Source organism: Prinia subflava, chromosome 1 (assembly GCF_021018805.1).
Source record: "Prinia subflava isolate CZ2003 ecotype Zambia chromosome 1, Cam_Psub_1.2, whole genome shotgun sequence".
In the NCBI taxonomy this organism is placed as follows: Eukaryota; Metazoa; Chordata; class Aves; order Passeriformes; family Cisticolidae; genus Prinia; species Prinia subflava.
The window spans coordinates 37,408,955-37,427,180 of NC_086247.1; the positions used below are offsets into that span (position 1 = coordinate 37,408,955).

Genomic DNA, 18,226 nt, shown 5'->3' on the forward strand with positions numbered 1-18,226 from the left:
CATGGAAGGCAGAATGTAGGAACTTGGTAGCCAGAGGCAGCCAAGAGTCATAGACTGGTCCTTGCTGTTGTAGGTATTTATGTGTCCAGGCCAGTGTATCAGTATAGCAGGTGATCAAGCCTAAATGAGAAAGACAAAAACATTTTGAATTTTCAGAGTTATTATCATATAGGAATTGTCCTTGTTCGATTCCTTACTGAACTCTTGTTAGAAATACACAAATTGTGGAGGAATGGAAAATGGTCAAAATTCCCTAGAATGTAAAGAAGCAAGGAGGAAAGATTACTGTGTTTCCTTTTCAAAGCTAAAAAGTCATAAGGTAGTCTGGAAATCAGATCCCTGCTCATGCTTCAAATAAGATATTTCATGCTGACAAGTGCTCCTAAATTTTGTGACCTGTGAGATTCTACTAGCATCACACAGTCTTTCCTATCCATAATTCACTGTTATCATCAGCTTTTCATAAAAAGAGTTTTGAGAGTATAATTCCCAGCAGTTTACCATAAATCATGTATGGTTTGCAGACTGCTGCTTGGGAACTGATAATGTAGCCAGGAGCCCAGAGTGCCTGTCATACAAAACAGTCTCACAACATGTTTATTAGCAATCACAACACCCAAGTCAGAGTCTGAACACCCACTGAAACTCTGCCATGGTGTTTTCATTTGTGGGGAAAGTGCTGCAAATTAGTGGTGAGTTGAAATAGTAGGAAGATTAAATCATCATTAATAAAGCTACACCCATTTTTAGAAAAAGAGAGTAGTGCATATAAAATACAATGTAATAGGCTCTCAAATATCAAAGTTACTAGAAGGACATATAGGTACATATGTCTGTACAATACAGAGAAGAGAGCCTGCAATGTGCACTCCTCCTTCACCAACGTTATACAAGCTAGGCACTGAAAGTGCTCTTTGTTTCACCTGGATAAAATCACACAGATTTAAGCAGAACAGTATTGCTCCATTGAAACTGGAGATCCAGGCAGGCCCAGATCCTTACTCTTATTGGAATTTTTAATCCTGATTTTTCCGTATGGATAAAGACAATGCAATGAGAAATATGCAAACTCTTGCTAAGCAAGCAGACGTTTTGTAAATAAATAGCAAATGAAAACTACCAAGTTATTTGGATTACTGAAAATGTTTCTGCAGCTCATACTTGCCACTCAAGAAACTGAATGTCAGCATTACCTGTTGCTAGCAATGTTTTATGGATAGGACCAGAGTTTATGACAACAAAACTTTCTTTAAAAACATTTATGCATCCCCATAGCTCAAGACAAACATTTAGCTAGATGTAGCTAAATGCCCACAGAACTTGATGTTCATTCAATAAATTGTAACCTTTTCACGGAAGGAAGGCAAAGCATTTCAAGAAAGATAAGGTTTGAGAAGGTACTCAGTTCTCTTTTCTGAGACACTCTGAATCCACACCTGGCTGTTCTTTCAGGTGCTGTTTCTAAGAAGGTGTAGGATAAAGGTAATGTTTTGTCAGTATTATACTGGTTTTGCCCCATATCTTTTTTTTTTTCTCTTTTTTTTTCTTTTTTTTCTTTTTTTTTTTTTCTTTTTTTTTCTTTTTTTTTAAACCCTAAAACTTTGCTTTTACATAGTGGTAAGGAGGAGAAGACAAGATCCTTCTATAAAGAAAAAGGACATTGTGTGAGACAATGGGGTTAAGGAATATGGTAAGACAAAAGAGGTGGAAAAGCTCTCCAGAAAGGAGATTGACTACTTTTAAACTGCAGAATAAAGGTTTTGATCTTGTGTATTGATCTTGACCTAAAGCTGCTGCAGTGGGACATCTTCTTCCCTATCAGATGGAAAGACATATTGTGCCCATCCTATTTCATTTCTCCAGAGTCTCTGTATTTGCACTTTCTCATCACTTTTGGAAGACTTTGAAAAATGATCCTTTTCACTGAAGTTTTTCATATCTTCTCTTTTAAATATGTTCTCTCTATTGCTATAGGAACATTGGGACCTTTGGTTCTTAAAAATACACCAACTTTGCTCCTTATCTTTGCTCCTGCTCCCGCCTCCTTGTTTTTGAGATAAAATTTATAGTGTTCCATTTGTCCCAGTTTTGTACAACAAAGTTTTCTCTGTGAAGAATATAAGTGCATAACATTTTTATATGAAAGAATTAGATATAAATATTATTGGAAAAATAATGATTTTTTTTACATTCTGAGTTTGATTAACCTTGTTAATATTTTTTTTTTTCAAACCGTGGGTATTGTGAAGAACTGTCAGATTTTTGCAGGTATTTATACTTTATGGCACTGATCCTGGAAGGCTTTCTTTGGAAATAGTTATTTGATCTGTGGAGGACTTCACCAGAAAGTAGGAATGTTGTTGTTAAATGAGAATAAACAAGGGTAAACATGGATAACAACACTATCAATATATACAATCAGTCTTTTGTCAGACAATACATGAAGTATTTCTGTAACAAACACAGCTGAAATCTTCAGACTGGCTCATAATTAGGCTCCTTTCAAAAAGTAATTCATTAATACAATAGGTACCAAATCCCAGTTCAACTTAATTTCACTGACTTTGACTTTTGGACTAAAAGCATTAAGCCTGAACTAGCTAAAATGTACAAAATGTGCATTCAATTAAAGAGTAATTAGATACTCAATCACCCTTACATCACTCTAGGGATTATCCAAGAAAGAAGAGAGGTACTACTCACTGCAGTGTGTAAAACAATTTTCTTAATTAGTTTAGCACTAATTGAGATTGAGGAAGTGTCACTGTGTCACAGCATTAGTTTACCTAAATGGAACCTTAAAATCACAAAGGTTTTGGCTTCTTTTGCACTTTCTCACTTTGGTTGTTCAGTCTTATTCGCTGATCCAGTGCCTTCTGGCCATGGAAATGGAAACCTTCTGTTCACTTCAGGAAGGGGGGTTGTTGGTTCCTGCACCCTTGTGTCAGTAGCCCATTGAAAAACATCCCAATAGTTTTTCCAGAGATGGAGAATAACTGTTTTTTATTACTTGTTTTTTTTTTAATGTTACACATTTATGGTAAGCCCAAGGAAGAACTGGGAATCCTCTGTGCTGTTAAGTGGAGTGTAAAACCTGCTGCTTACAGCCTGCCTTAGGAGGCAGCTGGTGGAGAGCTCTTCAAGTGGGCCATCAAATGGTGCTGCTGCCAGACAAGGTGGCTTTTGGGGGGTATTGAGTGATAACCAGGGTGTATGTGGAAATCACAACTGGTGGGATTATCTTGTGGGAAGGCACTGACTTCTTAGCAGCACTGCTGGTTACTGACAACCTCTATACTCCCTACCCCTGTCAGGACCAGAGCAGGAACTCTCTGGAATGTGTTGACTCTTCCTGCAAGCACTTGTAGCCCCAGGTGACCATTTGCACATGAGCACTTTCAGATTGTTTGTGTGTACACAATAAGCTATTGTTGGCACTATAATAGCCTCAGGGAAAAAGAAAGGAAATTATTAGTACTACACAGTGAAGCAGTCAGACACTCCCATACCCACAGCTTCTGAACTGAAAGCGCCGGGGCAACCTGAGCACCTGGATTCTTAAGGTTATGCCAAAGCACATGAATATGTGTTTGCATGAAATCAAGTATTGATTAATGCTGCTAATGAGTAAGAATATTAGTGCTATTAGGATAAATTGGATGATTGCTTTCTATCCCTTGAGCCTACCTGACTCCCACAAGAGCTGGTACTCAGCACTTCCTTTAGTAAGGCCCCTAAAATAGTAAATGGTAAAAAGTTCTCTGTGACCAGTATATTGTTCCTTCTAGTTTACTCCCATGAGCACCAGGTTAGAATCAATTACCAGAACGATTCAGAAAGCCAAGTGTAGAACTTTGTTTCGAATTAATAATTTTACCGTTGCTTTTAACTTTGCATTTTTACTGCCATTTCCTCCATTGCTAGTAAACCTTGCAGCACTGGCTTTACCCTAAAAGGGAAGAATCAGTACCATTATGTCATTGAAGTATATACCCTGAAACTGCTCCCACCTTCTGTCATGAAATCCCAGCTTTAGTTTTCCCTGTCTCCCTGACTCAACATAAACAATCTTTCAGACCCGCTGTGGAGGAATTTCAGTAACATAATTGTTCCATTCTCTTTTCAGAGAGGGAGAAGACAATGCTCCCACAGTGCCCGCAGATGAGAAATGGAAACTTTTAAGACTGCTGCTTCAGTTGAATCACAAAGCCTGTATTGTTTGTTTTCATCTAATTCAGCCTTGATAGACAGCTGTGACAGTTGGTCTGTCCACATGGTCCAGTGAAATTCTGAGAATGGGCTGTACATTAAAAGAAGAAAACATATTAAATCTTCCAATCCACACTGTTAAGTATTTTTAAATTGTCAATATAGTTGCTTTTGTAGCTACTTCCCTATAGCATTCAATAGTCATCTGTGATCCAAATAGTACTGATTTTAAGCTTGGTATGAATGCTAATATGTAGAAATACTCATTATTGTTTTGAATGTTAGATTTACTTTTATTCCATATCATCTCTTGTGCTGTCAGTAACCATATTTTCTGTAGAGGGGAGATGCATTCTACAAAGGTTATAAAAACATTGTTTGTTCTCAAAGAGTATTATACAAATTCAGAATTAATTTTTTGGCAGAAAGGAGCACTTCTCTGCTAAACATATGCACACTTCTTGATTTATCTGAATAAAGCTGAATGACATTTGCATTACGAGGATCCTTACTGAAAAAAAGGAGACAGTTTGGAACTAAGTAAAATTAACTGATATAACAATAAACAGAATTGTCTGGATTATTTTCTACTTGATGAACCACGGAACTTTGCGATACAGTGTTCAAGTGAGGCAGAAAATGTTCAGTCTTTGTTGTCCTGTGAATTATGACAATTCCATTTGTTCTGTACATTGCTGAGGATGGTGGTCTGGGAACTTACTGTGCACTTCCTGAGCTTGCTGCACAGCATGGGGACTGCCACGCTGGGCCACACAAGGCTTACCTGACAGAGAAGGTAAGGCATGGGTAGGGAAGTCTGAACCAGCTAGTCAACCTCATGGCTTCTAATTCCTGAGAAACACCACGACCTGAAGGACAGAGTCACTAATGTGGGAGGCAATAGCTTTGATCGCCGTAGCTATTAGTGAAGTCCCCTGTCTTCACTAATGGGATGTGTGAGAGATTTGTGTCAGTGGAAGAACCCCAGAGGCACAGATGGCAACTTCCAGTCTGGGGCACAATGAAGATGAAAACTGAGGGCTCACAAAGGGGAGGCCACTCCCTTGGAGCAAATCTATCATCAGTCACAAAGTCATTTCCAGGCAGTGGTAAATGCAGAGTCAGAAGGCATCCTTAATCCACCTTGTTCAGGGTTATGGGGAGATCTACTGCTGCATAACGAGTTATGAGCTCTCTGAGTAATTTATGTGTATATTAGGGGCAGCAGAAACAACAGGAGAAACCCACACAGTGCATGTAGCTGGGTGAGGGGGACCAGGTATTGCTGACCACTTGATGTGTCTGTAACTGGGTGTACTGCAGAAACACATGCTTCCTTTGGAGCTAAGCCTTGGTAGAGTGTATTGCAATAAATGCATGGAAAATACAAATGCAAGAAACCCACCATGAGGTCATCTGTTCATTTGGGCTTAGCTGAGTAACAATCAGCATGTTGTTCCTTGGCCTCAGAGAAATTTATATTTCTTAGAGTTAGCCCCATCTCCTGCCCACACTTAAGGAAGTATAACCCCATTATCTATTCAATGGGTTCAAGATTTCAGTGCTGGCCAAAACCTCACTTTCCACCTGCAGTGTCTGCAACACGTGCATGTAGCAGCTCCAGTGGCTGCTGCCCCTCTTCCTTCAGCAGTTACTCCCCATGCAGATGCAGCCAGAGCCCAACTCCAACACCTGATTGCCAGACCCTGGCTTCCTACTGACCCCCATCATACCACAGGGCAGGAGAAGTCTCTGCTGCTATGGCCCGGCTGGACTGGCTGTTGTTTTTGGCAGGAGCCTGATAAATTTGTCCTAATTGTTAGGTTTGATACTAAAATCTTGGGAAAATAAAAAAACCAACAACTCTGTGAGGTGGAAGTCGACTGTTTTCTGCCAGGTGAAGGTCTGTTGTCACCTTGCACTCAGCAGTGAACAAACCCTCCAAAAGTGGAGTGAACCATGTTCCAAACCAGACAATTCTCAGGTTACATGCACAGGTCATTCAGATCTTCTCCCTTGGCATGCAACATATTATTAACTACTGAGTGTTAACTGGCAGGAACTGTAGTAGTAATATGGCAAATATTGACATTATGATGAAATCTGAACTAGATTTATTCTCTAAATAAACATGTTCCTTATCTTGGAGCTGGCTGATACTCTTGTGGCTGTGAAATACAGATACATTGCAAAGAAAATGATGTAATGTCTCCACCAAAAAGTCCATTATTTCCCTTTCCTGTGCTCCCTTCCTGTGTTTGCTGTTCTTTCAAGCATTGCCTTGTGCAGCGAAATTCTAGTCATATAAATACTGCTACTGAGGAATTGAAGTTAGTAAATTTGTCTCAGCATTTGTCAGACATTTTTTTCCCTAGGCTTGGCTTTGAAAGAAAAATAAAACCTGCTGGTGAAAATACTTATAGCAGTTTTGTGTCTTAAGAACTGGATCTGATTATAACAACAATTTCATTCAGAAAACACACCCATTCTAATTACAGATTGGTCAACCCACATTCGTTGTGTGTTGAGGAAATTTAAACTAGTCTTTCTGGTTTTGGTAAGAATCTACAGGGAGGAATTTTCAGGAAGGGCTCTCAGTGTATTATTTCAGTTACACTGTACCCATCAGAGGTTTTATTGAGTGTGGCAAGGTGCTGCTGCTCTCCAACTGGAGTTCCACATGCCTGCCTTGGTATTAATATTTTTAAGAAATCATAAAAAATTATGAGGGGGTTTTGAGGGTAGTGTAAGGTCATAAATTGGTAATTTCCTCTTCAAGCCTACTGCTACTAAAATTTTGAATCAGTTTGCTCTCTGGAAGTATTTTTAAAGGTAAATGTTAATGGGCATAATGCTTCACATAATTTTAGAGATTTATTAGAAATGTGAATTATAAGTTTCCAAGAGATGTTGAGCAATTACAGAATCACAGAATCACAGAATCACTAGGTTGGAAGAGACCTTCAAGATCATCCTGTTTGCAACCTGTTGGTCACAAAATCAATGACATAATACTTAAAAAAAAAACTTTGTGCCTCATCAGGCGAAAGGTGGCTCCACAGGCTTCTGATAAACTGTAGGAAGGTATTGGGAATAGGAAGAAATCTAGCTCTTGAGAGAAGGAAGGTGAATTGAGGCAAATACCTGCTGTCAGTGATCATCCCTCTGCAAGTGATGTGTTCTTCAGTTTCTGTAGTTTTCTGGAGCTCTCAGAAGAATTTAGTGCCTTTAAACTCTTAGTTTTATTTCAGACCATGGTATGATGCTTTGCACGTTGGGCTGTGATCCTGGGCTCCCACTTACCCGAGTCAGAGCAGCTTCTTAGAAGGCACTCTGCCTCTCTAAAGCTGCCTTTTACCCGGGTCCCAAAATATACCTGGGAGATAAACAGGAATAAATTGGTGTGGGCTAAAGGAAAGGCTTGATCCCAGACATGACACTGGCAAGCGTGGGGTAGTGGCTGTGTATGGAAACAGATGTGAGGCAGGACATGAGTCTAAGAGGAAATAAGTGGTCCCTGGCCAGCATCCTGGCCTGCATCCTAAGGGCTGACTCATGTGTGTTCCTGACCCTCAGAGGGTAAAAAATTCCTGTTGCTGAGGAGATTAAAGTGCTTAACAGCAGGGCAACATAAAGAAAGAATAATTTTACTGAGAAATTTCAGCTGAATTTTGCTGAGACTGCAGAAGGAACAAGCAGAGGAGATCCACGCACATGCGGCTTCACCAGAGGTCACAGCAATCAGCATTTTCCAGACCCTGCCAGAGTGCAGCTGCCGTAAGCACAGACTCGCCTTCATTGAGTTTGCTGGTGGGCACAGCACCGGTGCAGTAATGGCCTTGGGCAAACTATTCCTTTCATGGTTGTCACATCCATTCCAGTGGATCCAGTGTCCATCCATTCCTTTCTTGTAGAAATGGGGGGAATCTAGGGAGGAATGATGGCTGTAGAGAAAAGGGGAAAATCCTCTAGGAGTTGAGAATTGTGAAAGGAATGCAGATTTTGACCTGCTTCTTCTTTCTTGGCTGGGTTTCATGGTGGCATCATCAGCCATGGAATTTGCTTTGAGATGTGTTCTTCCCTTATACATCAGTGCTGCCTGCTGAAATGTCAGGCAGCTGGAGAAGCATTCACTACATCTCCTGAGGCTGGACCATGCAGGACTTGTTTGGAAGTGTTCATGTGCACATTTATTTATGAAACTTTAGCTGCCATTGTAAGTACACCTATGTGTGTGTATTTATCTCTTTAGAATGCTGTACATTAAAAAACCCACCCTATTTTAAAAACAAAAGCAATTTAAAATGAATTGTAGGACTTCTAAGTAAAGTTAATGCATTTCAGTATGAAGACTGTATGCCTAGCATCAGCTCACCAGCCCTGTTGGTATTTGTATGATTTGATTTCTCCCTTGCTTAATGAATTTGTGTTAAAGTCTGTTGCCTTTCCTTCTTCCCCATTATTCATTTTACAGCCCCAGGTCTTTTATATTGAATGCTGTTCGAAACTGCTCTGAAGACATTAATCACTTTCTCATGAGTCTTTCTCTTACAGTACTTGTTTGAATGCTTCAGATGTATTAAACAACTTATCTTTACAACCACTTTGCCTTCTCCCCTCTATCATGTAAGGATTCCTCCATGATCACAGATTATCAGTATGATGCCAGGTACAAGAAAAAGACACAGCAATCAGCCATGTCAGAGAGAGAGATATTCTTCATATGGACCTGCAATGCATGTAGTCCTTGTCCAGGAGAACTTGTTATACCTTAACTTAGCCTTATTTGCAAATTAAAAACCCAACACTGACTCAGTAATCAGATCACCCCTTTAAGTCTTCCCCCTGATTTGCCGGGATAATTACTTCTAATGCAAGGTTTGCTTTTCAGTGCTGGGTAATTTTCTGTGATTCTTCCGTTCAGTATCTTCAAATGCTTCTCACCAATGTTCTTCCCATGCTGTTTAGAGAGACAGTGGCAGCTTTTTGCTTCTGCTTGGCCCTCCCCAGAGCCTGACCTCATCTTGATCCAAAGAGGCTCTCCCCTCCTCAAATATCAGAGAAACAACTGAAGATAGGGTAAAGAAGGGAAATATTAGATAAATTTGGAAAGAACTTGCCCTATAAAGTACACAATGAGTTGTTTAAGCCTTGAATAAGAAAGAAAAAGAAAATAAAAGGATAACAAGGCAAAAACAGCATAAAGAAACTTCCTTAAGTGTCCTTTTTGCTAGCAGGGATGTGGTTGGAAATATTCCTTTTCTATTTCCATCCCAACTTGCTTGTGTTGGAAGTGATCCATTCTGGGTTGTGTAACACCAGCTGACTAACCCACAGTCTATTCCCAAATCAGTGATCAGAAACCACATCCAGCCAGCCTTACTCCCTGAGACTGCTCCTTTCCTGCACCTTTCCCACCAGTGACGGCAGGAAATTGGCTGCTTGTCCTTGGACAGCACACCTTATCCAAAAGCCTGGCTGCTCATCACATTCCCTGTGTTGGGTTACCTTCCCGTCCCCACCATATCTCCTGAGATGGAAGACAGTAAAGAAATAAAACCAAAACACAAAGTCCATTCTTTTATAAAGTAAAGCACTTGAGAAGGCCGGAGCTTCAAGCACATAAGCAACTCCAGTGCTTATTATTAAAGGTGATGTTTGTGTCTGAGATGGAGACATAAACAACAAGATCTTACACAGACATAAACCCCTTTCCTCCCTTAGGCTTTAGTATAAATATACACTACAAACAGTGCTTTCTGAAGTGCCTCCCATGTAAACATCTGACAGTGGTGAGCATGAAACAGATGAAAGTTGTGATAAGCCACTGAACACATACAGCTGAATATGATACACCATGTCAGCAATATTTTAAATAGCAGGTGTAAAGCAGTTCTGAAAAAAATGTGTGTTTAGCCTCCCGTTGTGAAGATAACCAAGGTTTTTATTTTTGGTGCACTATAGGTCTGTGCAAAGTGAGTTTCATTATCTTGGATCGTAAGTTGACAATGGCTTGGTCTCTTTAGCTGGGTAATCATGTGTGCGGCCAGGCAAAAAGAAAAAAAATGCAAACCAAAGGTAGCTGAAAGATTTATTAATGGCTTAGAAACATGTAGTAGTTCATATAGATAAGGAGATATTTACTCAAGAGGAAAATAAAAAACAAACACAAAAGTGTCTGAGAGCTGTGTGCTCTTGGCAGGGAAGATTACCTATGCTAATGATTACCAAGTGCATGAGTCTCAGTGGGAAATTATGGGCTGTGATTAAGTGGATGTGCTGCAACATTTTGAGCCTTCCTGATTTAACCTTTTGACCACCCCAGTTCCACACAATTTAAAATGGAATCCTAGAAACACATGAGGCCAGAGCATCTCAAAACACCTGTGATGGGCTGTAATGAATGAAAAAAATTCTTGCAGAATCAAAGAATCTGTTTTCAACACGACCTAAGGTATCAGGCCTTCAGATCATGATGTGATGAAGCAAAATTTGTACAGGTGTTCTGTAAACATATGTTAATTGCATTTTGTTATCCAACCACTAGATGTCTGCATACTATAGAGCTTCGGGCAGAGTTTGTTCCCCAACATAAAAGGCAGACAAAGAAAATATGTATCTGCAGATGTCTCTCTCTGTATCATAATTTGGCATCTGTTTTTTTCTGACCTATGCCCCTTGTCCAAGGAGGGGTCTGTGGGCAAAGAGATACTCTGCAGGAAAAATTATATGTATGAAAATGACTGATTTCTGTTAAAATTGGAAAGTAAGCAATAGATTAGGCCATATGTCAAGATCACATCTATTCAGATAAAATTCACAAATACCAGAAATTAATTACAGCAGGGCTACCAGTGATTTTAGGAGCACTGTAAGTCCCAGTGCTGGTTTGACTCCAGTTCTTCAGGAAGTCCTACCAGTTTTTGTTGCTTATTATTTGCAAAATGGAACATCATCTGTTTGATTTCAGCAGAATCTGAGCTGTTGGGAAGTGTAAGGTGAGCTGTGAGCACTGTGAGTCCACAGATATTCCCCCAAGTGCTTGCTTTGTAATAACAGTGTTAAAACAAGGACACATCTTTCCTGAACTGCAGGACAGCACAGACTAAGCGTGCTCTGCATGGGCAGTTGTTTACAGACCTGTTTGGTGTAAACACTTTTCTCACAGGGTTTCCTAAAGACCCAGTGATCAGAGACCCTTCCTAGATGCTCGCTGCCCTGAAATGCCAAGAATAAGATGGGAAAATTAAAAAAAATTCCGTGCTTTCATGGTCTTTGCTACACCTGAAAAGAATATACTGCTTGAGTTTGGGTACCCAGCTTTAGAGGTCCCTCTTATCTGAGTTTGTGGGAATAAGTGAAAGCTGTGAAGTTTTGTGAAAATTACGGTTTACTCAAGGCAGTACCTATAGTGCCTCAAGTGAGCACCACTGCAGGGGCAGATTAACTGCGTCCTGTAAACCTTGAATTGGAACTCTTCCTCCTCTCTCCAAAGGCCTCTTCACACCTTCAGCATGTTGCTTTTATTTGTTGCTCCAAAATACAACTTCCTCTTGCTTCTCCTGGACTGCCACCTTTCCTTGCTGTTGTGAATTCTTTCCCAAGCACATTTAGTAGTTGGTGGCTGCAGAGCACGGGCGTTTTTTGCATGCTACTTGATAGTTCAGTACTCACCCTTTCCCAAAAAGTTTTAGTGGTGTTCAAGACTTTCCATTCTTCTTCACATCTCTTGGATAGTTAATAAATTAACAGTTCCTAGATTCAGTTTCTCATTAATAAAATTGAATCTAATATTAAGGATTCATTCTCATTTTAGAGTAGATCACCATAATTGTGTTACATCACAATTAGCTTTGTTTTTAATCACTAAAAGTCTAACAAGCTCATTTCACACCGCTTTCATGCGGGTTCATAAAAGCAAAAAAGGAAGATCTGATAGGTGTCCTGCATTTAGAAACTGCAGAAACTTTCTTTCACTGTCCTTAATAGAGACTGTCAAATTTGTGAAGCTTAGGGACAGATTGATGAGGAAATTTTTCTCTTTTTAAGAAATGGAGGAACCAATAAAATGTCATTGCTACTTCTTTTTGAATTAGAGCAGAATCCTATTGCTGTTTATGGGAATGCTAAACTGTGCAGTTCTTCACTGTATTTTTTTTTAATTGACAAAGCCCCTGAAATTATTTTGTGAAGATATTTGTCTTGAGACAAGTGTGTGCTCAGTCTTACAGTCTCAAAAGTAAGGATTCGGTGAAGCCCTTGGAAGATGCATCTTTGCTCCACCTGCAAGAAAACTAAGTGCCCCTCTTGACACTTTTAGATTTTTTCTGAATTGCAATGAAGTTTTAATTAAGTTAGAATACTCTAAGTTACTGAGATTTTAAATTTCAGTCAGTTTTAGTGATTTTTTTTTTTTGGCTTTTGTTGCATTACCTACATTCCTCTTTTCATTGAGCTTCCACTCCTGTGTAGATGAACCTGCATTCTACATTTGTTTTGTTGTGTAATTTTTTTTATTTCTCAAAGAGAGAGAAAATAGAAATTAATGCTGTTTGAGAAAGTATCTGTCAGTTGTCCTGTAAATGAAGAGAGTGATAATATGTGGTTACATTGCCAGTTCTTAATAGGAGAGACTTTGTGATCTCAAATACATACTTCCTCTTGCTGAATAGCCAGTTAAAAAAGAGAAATCTGGTATTACTTTGGGAATATTTTCATATAGAAAGAAATTTAGCTACGCATACATGAGATTGACTTTATGGGGTTTTTTTTAATAATCCTTCTTTCCTACCAATTTCTAAAAAGGAAGAACCAAAATATATTCAGTTTTGGACAGCAAGAGACCTGATGAAGAGACACCCCTCTTTCCTCATTTTCCTTATGCCTGTGCCTTTCTCTGGCAGGCAGAAAAATGAGAGAAAAGAATCAAAACTTGGTGTCCTTTCCAGCAAAAAATTCCAGCTGACATTTTAGCTGTAATGGACATCTACATGCAGGGATAGGACTGTTGTCACCCAAATCAAGGCAGTTACACCTGTAAAAGGAAAACATTTGACTAGAGCAAGGAAAGAATTAGAGTCAAGTCTAAATCTGCTCTCAAGGACTTTTCATTTGCTAATTTAATGAGATCATGTGGAGTTTTATATTTCCTTTTCTTTTATTAGATTTTAATCATAATTTTTTCTTCTTCTCCAGACAGAGTCCTCCATTTTTTTGTTATGTTCTTGTTTGTATCCAGCAGTTCAGCCTTGCCATCAGACCTGTGGCAAAAACACACTCTGTGTGCACAATCCAGACTTTACCACCACAGTGACTGGCAATTACTTATGATCAACCAACATTAAAGTGGAAAGGTTCACTCTATTAGGCTTGATCTTTATAAAAGAGACCACAGAAATTCCCCCAGTAATTCCTTAATCAAGTTAGGAGCTGGCATTGACCCTCTGCCTCATCTTGAGTTGCCTTTCATCTGTATTCTCAATGCTTTACATCTGGCACTATGTGTAACCATATTTGCACTACCTGTAGTGTTTGCATGGTTTTCAAATATTTTGTTTCACGTGACATGGCTTATTTATATATTTATTTATTTCTCTTTCAAGTCACGTCTCTTTTTTTTTTTTTGGTCATCTCCTTTCCTCCAGCTTTTATACTTTTAACTTTCCTCCTAGATTCTTTCTGTCATGTACCATTTCTGTCAACAGGCCTCACGAGGGCTGTGCTTCCCCTGTATAAGATCTGTGTGCTCCTGGATCAGCCTGTGGTACAAATCCAATCTGAACGAGGCACAGACACATTTCTGATGAATTAGCCAGAGTACAGTATATGGATATATGCCAGGCTTTATCCCAACCATGGGTAAACAGATGATGTGTATTCGGCATAAAATTAGAGTGGGCAGGATGAGCTAAAAACTGATCTGTCAAGACAGATTGAAGTTGTACTAAGAATTCAAAATATTTGGAACAAATTTGAACTGACAGACTGAAGTTGTTTTAGTGCTTTGTGTCATATGGCCACAGGGTTTTTGATCTTGTAATAGGCATCTTAAAACAGGTTTACCATCTTGTCTATTTACAGCCTCAGTAACACTAATGTCAGCAAAGTAACGAACTTCCTGCTATTAAGACCAGAAAGAGACCTTTGGGTAATTTCATCTGATCCTTAAGTGACCCAGACAATAAAATTTCCTTCATTAATCCACAATGTGTTCAATATCCTTCTGTCATCCTGTAATATCAAGGCCCCATGGCAGAAAATATGTGAAGCATCCCAGTAATACAGTGTTGTTAGGACAATACAGTCAACACATCATGTGGGAAGCACCTGTCTGGGATCCGTACACAGAGCCACACTTTCATACAGAACCTTGGCAAACCTCTTAGCTTAGAAAAAGCCATCCTCAGCCTGGGTGTTGGCTTGGCTCCCTGAGCAGTAAGGCACCAGCCATGGATAAGAGACAGCTGTGGCTGGTGGTTGCCACACTGGCTAACTCCATTGCCTGCTGCTTGCCAGCTGAAATCAGCATTTGGCCACTGAAATCAGAGCATGCTTGAGAAAGGTTTACAGTCTTGGCACATCCTGGGCTTGTGCCTCTGACAGACACAGGATGGGGATGTGGTGTAAGAGAGTACCACTGGTGCCTATGGCTGCAAAAGAGAGCAACCTAAGGAAAAGCTCCTCCACTCCTACCAGGGGAAATCCAGTACTGAACTCTGAGAGATGAAAGCTTTTCCTGTTCATTTGTGTACCTGCAGATCAGGTATACAATTAGGGGGGGGCAGCTGAGTGAAGAGAAAAGAAGGAAGACAGTTGCACAAATTGATGGAAATAAATCCAGAATCTTTCCTGATTTCCACTGAAATCAGATGACAGGTCTTAGGTGAAGAGCCAAACAAGACTACTTCCAACAGGAACACACAAATCTCTTTGTGGATGAACTGAGAATGACAAAGATCTTTTTACTTGAAAAACTTTTTCATAAAGAGGTAATATGGAGGACTAAAGATTTAGAGCATATGGACTTCTTGGGAAAAATTTTGATCACTTTCTACCCACTTTATTGCATAATATTCATTGCATCTGATGGTAGAATGATTGGATTTGGCCAAAGTGTTTACGCTTTTCTCCAAAAATGACAAAGTCACATTTTTGATCTAATAAATAACCTACTTTTGTGCATGTTCAAACATCACCTCCCAGAAATAAGTTTCATGGTTTTTTTCACTCCTCTTAGTCCTTCAGGTCCAGATGTGGGACAAATGTCCCTGTTCTCTTTTCCTGACTCACAGATCTCCAGAATGTGGGGTTTTTTTTATAAAAAAAGAGTCTTTCTTTCATTTTTTTTAGGTAGTGGATGATCAGTAGGGATGGTCCAAATACTTGTCTTCACAGCTCTGTTAAGGACCTATCCTCTACATACCACTTCAGCCAAGGAATCTCTGAGCAGTAGGAGATGGCCTGGAAGTTATTTATTGCCTGCTTATAATGTTTGTTTTATACTTGCATAAGTTTCCCTGTAACTAGAGCTGTAGTGAGATATTCTAGTACTCAGAGTACCTAATAGTTTAACCTTCTATTAATACAGTTTGATTAAGTATAGATTCATAGAATGGCTTGAGTTGGAAGGCACCTTAAAGCTCATCTTGTTCCAACTCCCCTGCCATGACCAGCAACACCTTTCAGTAGACCACGTGGCTCAGGGGCCCAAGCAGCCTGGCTTTGAACATTTATAAGGACAGGACATCCACAACTTCCCTGGACAAGCTGTTCCAGTACCTCACCACTCTTACAGTGCAGAATTTCTGCCTAATCTCTAATCTCAACCTACTCTCAGTTTAAAGCCATTGTGCCTTGTTCTATCACTACATCCTCTTGTAAATAGTCTCTCTCCATCTCTCTTATAGGTTTCTTTCAGGTAATGGAAGAGGCAATTAGGTCATCAGGAAGTCTTCTCTTTGGGCTAAATAATTCCAACTCTCTCAGCCTTTCCACAGAGGAGAGATGCTCCATCCCTCTGATCATTTTGATGGCCTCTTCTGAACCCTCCCCAACAGGTCATTGTCCTTCCTGTGCTGGGGACCCAGGCCTGGAAGCAGTACTCAAGGTGGGGGTCTCCCAAAGATGGAGTATAGAGACAGAACCACCTTACCTGACCCGCTGGCCATGCTGATTTTGATGCAGCCCAGCATACAACCGGCTTTGATATTTTTTTCAATACTTAAATTCTCAGATAAATAATTCAGTATTAGAGTAGCAGGCACTAAATATTGATTATTCACAGAAAGTTACTACAAAATAGAATTGCTTCTGCCTAACCATGTTGTCAGTCTCTTAAAAAGGGGCCTGATGGTATGGCTAGAAATGGATGGGACTCAAGGGTGCCTGCAGTGGGACCACATTTGCTTTGGGAGACAAAGGCAGGGCCACCCCAGTGGCCCTGAGAGAGGTCTGAAGTTTCAGTGCTGGATCCAGGTTCTCAGGTCTTGAGCTGGAAGGGCTTAATTCAACTGCTTGGTCCTTCCTGATTCACTGAAGGGGAGATGTAAAGGGGTAGCCAAAATAAAGCTTTATTCACCCTGCTATGTGCCCCGCTTGGGTGAAGTTCAACGAGGCACCTTGAAGCAGGCTTGGCAGGAGCATATGCTCCCAGAGGAGGTCTCCCCTTGCTGCACACGAGCCTGCTGCTGCTGTAAAAACACAGGGATGTCAAGCTGCCATGTCTAGTCCTATCCCAGCACTGAGGCAAGGGTATGTATGATGGAAATATGTATAACTTGCTTTAGAGACCTTCCATGTGAGCCTTCCCCATCTCCTTAGAAAGCTTTTCCTTTGGGCTAACTGCACTCAGCTGCAGTGACTGTGTCCTCCTGCCTTGCCCCCATCCCTTGTGGGTTCTTCAGGGTATGGCAGTGCAGTAGGAAACCTTAGGGCTGGGGGCTCCCTGGGGTGGCAGGGCTGGGCCTGGCAGGTGCTCCTGTCCCACCACCTCATCCAGGAGCAGCCAGAGGCACTGGGGCACACTGTCCCATATCAGCCACCTCCCTGGGGAGGGACGGGCCTGGCAGTGTCCTCAGTCAGTGACACAGAAATTTCCTCTGTGCCTAACACCCTTTTACCTGGCTTAAAGCTGTGTGTTGCATCTGTTGACAGTCCTGTCCTCTGAAAGAAGCTTGGTGCCCATCTCCAGTATTTTCTGCACCAGAAATTTTTCTTAGTTTTGTTGCGTCTGTCATCTTTGTAGTGCAGAGAAGCCACCATCCCACCTGAGGACTGTGATGCAGGTGACCACCAGATGCTACTGATCCCAGCTGGTATCCCCTCCTGGTGGTTCCTGATGTCCCTCTTTCCTGACCTTTATGCCTCTGTCACAGGGCTTACCTAGGCAGAGAGAAATTTGACATTGGCACTGTGAACTCTGCTGAATTGCAAAATCTGCACAACTTAATTTCATGGGCCTCATCAACAAGTCTTGGTACTAAAGCAGCTGATTAAATAATAACTAAGCCCCCTTTGTTGTTGGAGGGTAAAGCAGAACAGTAAAACCTCTTGATTGTTGCTCATCTCCTGAAGTTAAAAAGGTAGAAAGGAAGAAAAGCAAATAACTACGCTTTGGATAAAACAGAAAACCTGATCGGAAAAAGAGCTATTTACATACTCCTCAAATGATCATGTGCTAGCCAATTATAAATTAATATAATTTCAAACCTATTTCATAGCTCTTTCTTCACTCCCTGTGTACATTATTAATCCATAAGTGACATCAAGCAGCTTACTAGCTTCTAGTGGTGAGGAGGAGTTTTGCCTGAGTGGTCTGGGAAGAAGAAGCAGAGAGAGAAGTGAGGGGACCTCATGGTACTGGTTCTCAAAGGCCAGGCACTCCTCTTCTACTCAGGCTCATCCATCCTAGTGGAAACTGTTTCAGTAGTCCTATATTAAATACAGAGAGTCACCTGTACCTTCCTCCCTGGCATGACATTTTACCCACCCAGTCTAAGTGCCAGTGCTTCAAAAGCGC

General features: G+C 40.6%; 1 protein-coding gene across 1 annotated transcript in view; it reads left to right on the top strand.

Moving 5' to 3' along the window:
- The window catches only part of CA8 (carbonic anhydrase 8), a 49,179-nt gene extending 42,554 nt beyond the window's left edge, over positions 1 to 6,625 (top strand). The window contains exon 9 of the mRNA XM_063393528.1: positions 4,127 to 6,625. The gene's annotated coding sequence lies outside the window, so the exon portion shown is untranslated. The remainder of the gene's footprint in view (positions 1 to 4,126) is intronic.
- The last annotated feature ends 11,601 nt before the right edge of the window (positions 6,626 to 18,226 follow it).